Raw genomic sequence first — 8,137 nt, forward strand, 5'->3', positions numbered from 1 at the left:
CGATCTTGTCTCCTTGATTTCAATGGATCTAACCTCAGCTAAGCAGCAGAGCAACCCTAATTATAGAAAGCTGGTGTCATTTATGCCCTACTTAAGGTACCTTTTTTGTTGGCTAAGTTCCACCAAGGTGCTAGATTATATGAGTTTGCTCACTCATATAGAGGCAATTGGTGTAGGTCTCCTTACCCTGTCCTGCCCCTGCTATACCCCCAGAATGCCTCTTTCAGGGGGACTTACACTGGTTTAAGTTCAGCTGGATAAGCCGGGGTGAGTGGCTTCCATCAGCCTATCTTCAGTTCAGCTGAGGTAAGTGACTTACACCAGTGTAGCCCTGGCTGAGTCAGGGCTCAGTCAGGAAAGCCCAAGAACCACCAACAATCCAAACTCACTTATCCCAGTGGATCTTGCTTTTGGACTGAGCTCCTGGTTGAGATCTAATCCTGTAAGACAGGGATGGAGAAGATTTGGTTCTCCAGATCCCAATTCCCAGCACCCCACCCAGCATAGGTAATGATCAGGGACTTATGGGAGATGGATTCCATCAATTACATGGAGAGCCAAAGTTTTCCCATCCTTGCTGCATGGTCTACAAACTATGGTTTCTAGTTCAGGGCCAGTAACCCAGCAAGTGCTCCAAGCTCATTTGGTCAGATTTGTTTATATGGAAACAAGCAAATTTGAAAAGATTGCCCTCCCAAAACGCCTAATACTAGTCCTTGAAGGCTAATGTGTGGCAAGCCACTTATTTCTCTTTATTTTTTTTTAATTGGCTATTAAACCAAGATTACCCTTCTGGAAATGAATTGGTTTCCTATCTAGCTTTGTGTAACCAGAAAAAAACCCCAGTGGACTATTAAATGGTTGACCGCATTCCATTTGGGCACCGTGAAGTAGAAAACTGTATGCACTTCAGGCTTTTACCAGGAAACTCCCCCCCTGGCAGATCATACTGTTGTGTGTCTTAATTTGTAGTGGCTAATCTGCTTGCTGTGTGACTAATGTGAGATGAATGAGGCAGCACAGCTCTGTGTGTGAGGCTCCACAGTCCCTATTCACAAATTGAGCTGGTGGGCCACACTAGCATAGGAGCCAACTCCTAGGGGCTGAGGTCCCTTCAGCCCCCCTCCCAATAAAATATTTGAGGGGGCCAGCCCCTCTCAAGTTGATGGGTATTGCCATTCAAATGGTGTGCATGCACTGCATCTTCAGACAGATTATGCAGGGCGGGGCTTACCTAGCTCCCAAATATTTTATTCAAGTTGGCACCCCTGCATACTAGTGTCTTGCAAGAGAACTTTCAGTGTGCTACAATAAATAAAGAATGATCAAAGCATCCACTTCCTGCTGCAGTTCTGCATGACTGATTGCATGGGTCTGCCTGCAGTAAGAACTGCATGTTTGATCGCTTGAGGTTTTCTGCCTTCTAGTCACCCTCCACAAGTTGCTGCATTTTTGCACGGGTTTAATTAATAAATAAATAATTGCCTTTCACATAAATCCCAAGGTGATCTATAATCACACAACTAATGGTTGGTTTTAAAACAATACAATTAAGCACCCAAGGCAGATACGGTACTTCCTTCCCCTCCACCATCCCAACTGGAAATGCTTGAAGAGACTCCTTGCACAAGTGTGATACAGACACAACCCTTTTTTAAAAAAATGTAACTATTAAAAAAGTCACATAACCATCTCCCCCTTGCGGGGTATCATTGCTATCTTCTTATACATAATTTCTAGTCTTCAAAAGACCAAAATAACATCAAAGTTGGTGGGTGGGGAAATAAAAAGATTTCCAGGTTTGCTCATTAATGGCCCTTCTGATCCTCCGTAAATTCATGATGGGCAGTTGGTTTTACCCTAATAATAGTAATAATTTATTATTTATACCCCACCCATCTGGCTGAGTTTCCCCAGCCACTCTGGGCAGCTCCCAATCAAGTGTTAAATACAATACAGCTTTAAATATTAAAAACTTCCCCAAACAGGGCTGCCTTCAGATTTCTTTTAAAGATAGGATAGCTGCTTATTTCCTTCACATCTGAAGGGAGGGTGTTCCACAGGGCGGGCGCCACTACCGAGAAGGCCCTCTGTCTGGTTCCCTGTAACCTCACTTCTCGCAATGAGGGAACCGCCAGAAGGCCCTCGACGCTGGATCTCAGTGTTCGGACTGAACGATGGGGGTGGAGACAATAAGATGCACCAACTGTGTAGACTGAGCGTTTACAACTGACATTTTCCCAAGACACATGGAAGTGGTTCTGTGTGTGATTCTCAAGGTACCTAACTAAGAGCAACAGCAACACTTAGCATTCACAGAACATATCCCAACTGTTCAATGTGCTTTGCATACATTAGCTTGGCAATACTTACAACAGCCCTGTAAGGTAGGCTGGCATTAAATGGGCACAGGCAAAGTAAATCAGTACTTTTGACTCTGGGCAGTAAAGGCTTCATAAGCATGTGGTGAGGAGCAGGAGCAAGGGCAAGGGCAGTGGTAGCTAGTGAAAGTTCCCAGGCTCAGTGTCTGGCATTTCTCAGAAGGGCTGGGGGAACCCCTCATCTGAAATCCTGGAGAGCGACTACCAGTCAGTGCAGACAATACTCAGCTGGTGGACCAATGCTCTGATAAGGCAGCTTCCTAAGTTCATGTGTCTTAAAGGAAAGACTGTTGGCATCCAGCGGTCTTGAGAGATAATGGTGTACACTTCTGGGGAGAAGCCAAGCTGCTGCATTAGCAGCACCAAAGTGACCTCTATAGGGCACAAGCACTGGCAGTGTGTATGGGGGCTGCCCAGATGGCAAGACTCCCTCTCAGCCTTGCTGATGTGGTTTAAAGGAAAGCAGAGCAATATGCTTGGCACCAGCTTGGCTGCAGGAGTTGCCAGAAGGCGGAGTACAAGGCACCATCCAGCTGTCTTAGGTTCTACGTTCCAGATATTCACTGGGTTTACTCCTTAGCCTTTTCTTCTCCCAAAGATATCCCACAATGCAGCAGAGCTTTAGGAGCAGAGTTGTCCTCCAAGAAGGGATACCTTCCCAAGTTGATGAGCCCCATCTGCCCATGCAGAAACCTCTTTCTTGACAGCTGGACCCACTATTGGTCTCACCTGTTCAGTCCACCAGAACCTGTCTTTGCATGCAGAGAAGACCCTAATTGACCGAGGGTTTGAGACCCATCAGCTACTTTCAGCAGGTTTAACTGGCCAATCGAAGCCATTCCTGGGTTGTGGTTGCTGCCGCAAGCTGACAGCTTCTAGGAGCCCCAGGTCCCAGGTGCAAATCCTGGGCATTGTAAGGATTACGTAGCAGGCAGTTGCGGCCGATGCTCGTTAGGACTGGTGGGGCAGAAGGCAGGGAGGGCAACAGTAGGTGGTATCAGTCAATGACAGGATGGACTAATCATAGCCTTGCCCTTATTCTCCTTCCTGCCTAGTTCTGCAAGGGCAACCCTGAGACTAAGGAGGGGGAAGCTGATAGCCAGGGTCACACCCCTGGAATGGTTATAAGTAAAAAGGCAGTCAGGTGAGCAGACTGAGGTTGGTGGGCTGTGTATCACTTGCCAGCCTCTGTTGAACAAGAGATTTGTAATAGCCTCAGTTACAAGTAGGAATGTTACAAGTGTGTTCCTATTTTCAAATATTATGAGCTCCTTCTGATGATTAGTTGATTGAACATTCATCCTGCTTTGCTTGCTGATGTGGGGAATTAGATTGTAGCAGGTCTTTGTTGAGCATTTATTCTGATCTTCAATGCATTTCCCCATCACTTTTCTAACCACACAAAGTATGTTTTTTTTTTTTAAAGTGGGTTTCCTGCAGTAGGGCCAAGGATGGGGGATAAATTTGATTCAATTTGCACTTCAACTCACCAGATTTGTCAACCAAAACCCAGCCATCCTTTAAAATTCATGCCTCTCTGAATTTTTCAGTGCAGTTATCTAGCCAAGTAATGTGTACAAAACTGCACATACTAGGGTAAAGTGCGTATAGAAATGTATATATTAGTGAAAATAATATGCAAAAATACATTATATTAGTGAAAAATGCTTGGCAGAAAATGTCTATACAGTGGTATCTCGGTTTAAGTACTTAATTCATTCCGGAGGTCCGTTCTTAACCTGAAACTGTTCTTAACCTGAAGCACCACTTTAGCTAATGGGGCCTCCTGCTGCCACTGCGCCACCGGAGCAGGATTTCTGTTCTCATCCTGAAGCAAAGTTCTTAACCCAAGGTACTATTTCTAGGTTAGCGGAGTCTGTAACCTGAAGCGTATGCAACCTGAAGCGTATGTAACCCAAGGTACCACTGTATTGGGAAACACTGCGTATAAAAATGTAGAAAGCAGGCAAAATTCGCACATAAATGCTGACAAATTTCCACAAGGATTTTTTTTTTTAATCACATGTGGAGACTGGAAAAATGAGAAACTGAGAGAAACCAAAAAATATTCATTTTATCTTCACCTATTTCTATACATAGTTCTCTCACCCCCCCCCCCCCATTTGAACAACCCTCAGAACAACACTGTGATGTAGGCTAGGCTAATAGTGATTGTTCCAAGCTCACCCAGTGAGCTTCATGAGCAAATGGGGATTCAAACCCTGGTCTTCCATGTCTTAGTGCAACACCTTAACCACTATACCACACTGGCTCAAATAGGGTAACAAGTGTGATTTTATCCACTTTAATTCCACAAACCTAAATTCTCAGTATGGTTCTTGGATCTCTTCTGCAAAACTCTTGACAGTCTGGATGCACTATAGATCGTGTATCAAAACCATTTCCCATGTTTCAGCCTTTACTGCTATCACTTCCGAGAGAAAAACAGAAAGAAAAAGTGACAGCAGTGAATCAAATGTTAACTTTTTGGTGCTTTCCGCTTATTTCCTCTGGTAAATCCCCTGAACCCATCCTCTGACGAGCTCAGATAATATCTAAAAACAGGATGTGGCTGGCACAGAAATAGAGGCTCAACCCTTCGATTCCAGGCTAAAATAGCATACCCTAGGCAAACTCAGCCTTCCAGATGTGTTGGGACTACAACTCCCATCATCCCTAGCTAAGAGGACCAGTGGTCAGGGATGATGGGAGTTGTAGTCCCAAAACATCTGGAGGGCCGAGTTTGCCTATGCCTGCCCTAGGGCCATTCAGAGGGATGTGTTTTGCAATTTGGAAGCATCCTGCAACTGAAGGAGATAGACTGTGTACAGTTCCATGCAAAATTACTCTGTACAGTTCTGGTCACCTCACTTTGAGAAGCATATCGTCTTTCGAAAAGGTTCTGAAAAGGGAAGCCGAAATGTTCACAGGAATGCAGTGACTCCCCTATGAATGAAGGCTGCAGCATTTGGGACGTTTTAAGTTTAGAGGAAAGGAGAGCAAGGGGTAACATGACTGTTTCCCACAGGCATCTATCTGGCCGACAATTGGGAGAAGAGAATGCTGGACTAGTTGGGCCACTGGCCTGATCTAGCAGACTATTCTCATGTGTTTATGACTGCAGGACCCACATTGCTTAGATGAGGCTGGCCAGTGCAACTAGCAGCTAGCCACGGGCTTCAGTTTCGTCTTAAGTTTTTGATTTGATAAACAGATAGAGACTTGGGCTTAAATCGCTCCATACAAGTATTGCCAAGAGATTATTGATTTTAATTACAGCCATTTATTCACCAACTGGCATTAGGCCTAGAGTGGGTTGAAACGGCCACCCTTCCATAAAACAGGGGTACATGTTAGCACCCCACTTTTTTTACTCCATTTCTATATGAATTGCCTAGACCCTCCAAGGGCTTTTCCCCCTACAATTCCTGGCTGTCAGCTTTTGATATTGTTCTATGCAGATGAAATGTCCATTGTTTTTCCACTTCTGTGACAGGCAGGATGCAACTTCTCAGAGACCTTGGATAAGCCAGTGTGGTGTAGTGGTCAAAGTGATGGAGTAGGACCTGGGAGAGCAGGATTTGAATGTCACACTCAGCTATGAAGCTCATTGGTTGAGCTTGGGCCAGTCGCTGCCTGGCAGCCTAACCAACCTGACAGGGTTGTGGGGATTAAATTAAGGGGGAGGGGGAAGCTAGGCACACCACCTTGAGCTCTTTGGATAAAAGGGTGGGCTGTATGGCAATGCGATGGAAAAAGCAGTAGAAACATCCCAAAAAGCTTACAATCACTATATTTGGGTTAGGTTCTCCTCCCTAAAAGCTCAACAATTTGGGTTTGTTCCCCCAAAAAGCTGAATAATTTTGGTGCTTTCCTAAAAAGAGCTCAACAACTTTGCCATTTTGAAATACCCCTCTCACTCTTCCATCCAGGCAAGCACGGAGCATGACCAGAGTTCAAGGAAACATCCAAGCCTGCCAAGAAACACTCAAGGAGGGTGCATAGCAGAACTAGGAATGGGGGGCTGGGAAAGTAGTGCAGCCTGAGGTAAATTCCAAGGGGCAAATAGAGAGCCTGGGGGTCGGGGGGGTGGGGGCGGAGGCTCCCTGTCCCATTGACTAGACGGAGCTATAATCTGATCCAGTGAGGCTCATTTTATCATAATACTTTTCATTAAAATTAAAATAAAATATTGTTGTTGTCGTTGCTGTTGTTGTTGTTTAGTCATTTAGTTGTGTCCGACTCTTCATGACCCCATGGACCAGAGCACGCCAGGCACTCCTGTCTTCCACTGCCTCCCGCAGTTTGGTCAAACTCATGCTGGTAGCTTCGAGAACACTGTCCAACCATCTCATCCTCTGTCGTCCCCTTCTCCTTGTTCCCTCCATCTTTCCCAACATCAGGGTCTTTTCCAGGGAGTCTTCTCTTCTCATGAGGTGGCCAAAGTATTGGAGCCTCAGCTTCACGATCTGTCCTTCCAGTGAGCACTTAGGGCTGACTTCCTTCAGAATGGAGAGGTTTGATCTTCTTGCAGTCCATGGGACTCTCAAGAGTCTCCTCCAGCACCATAATTCAAAAGCATCAATTATTCGACCATCAGCCTTCTTTATGGTCCAACTCTCACTTCCATACATCACTACTGGGAAAACCATAGCTTTAACTATACGGACCTTTGTTGGCAAGGTGATGTCTCTGCTTTTTAAGATGAGATATTAAGAGACAGTTATTGCAGCTACTCTATGAAACTTTCCCTATCTTAATGAATTGGTGATAGCCAAGAGAACCAGCCTCTATTTCCCTTCCCTCCTCCATTTCCTCCACAATTAAATGGCTTTGAACTCAGAGTTAGCATTGGAAAGATCCCAAGAACACCTGCTAAAAAATCAGAGACAAATCTAACCTCCTGGGTCCTTACAAAAATTTTTTTTTCTTCCAGTAGCACCTTAAAGACCAACTAAGTTAGTTCTTGGTATGAGCTTTCATGTGCATGCACACGAAAGCTCATACCAAGAACTAACTTAGTTGGTCTTTAAGGTGCTACTGGAAGGAAAAAAAATTTTGGTTTTGACTATGGCAGACCAACACGGCTACCTATCTGTAACTGGAACTCCTGGGTCCTTATCACTGAAATCCCAGAGCCTTGTGGCCAACGGGACAGGGAACGAGACCTGATTGCCTGGGATTTGTCTCACTTGGCTCAAGGTGGATTATCAGGCAGCTGCAATCCGAAAGGCCTTCTCGGGCTAATTAGACAAAATAAACTGATATGTTTTCTGTTCTAGATATGAGAAAGCTTGAAACGATAAAGGAAAGAGAGCAAAGGGGGAAAAGGACAGGACAGATGGCACACCAAACAGTGATAATATAAAAACGAAGAGACAATTACCTCTTAGTGTACATGGTGCATTTTCTTAGTATCATGCAGATACCTTAACCTCCACCTGCATCCAGAACAGATGGATCCTGAACCATTGGAGCCTCTGTAAATCAAAGGTTTTCGCAGGGTAGGGTTTTGGGGCAGATGTCCAAGCCCTGAAACTGCAGACTGAGCAGGAGAGAGGTTTACTAGTACCACATTTTGAAGCAAGTGAAGTGATACCTATGAGCACGTAAAAGACCTCCCCCATAAGGCCATTAATTGTGAGGGTATAACATTTCCTAACCACTGCCACAACACATGCATTTAGAGAATGTGATATAAGGATAAGGTGCATCTAATCCCTACTCAGAGAGTAATTGGGTTAATGAGGCAAAGT

This window comes from Podarcis filfolensis (genome assembly GCF_964270895.1).
Source record: "Podarcis filfolensis genome assembly, chromosome: Z".
Classification (NCBI taxonomy): Eukaryota; Metazoa; Chordata; class Lepidosauria; order Squamata; family Lacertidae; genus Podarcis; species Podarcis filfolensis.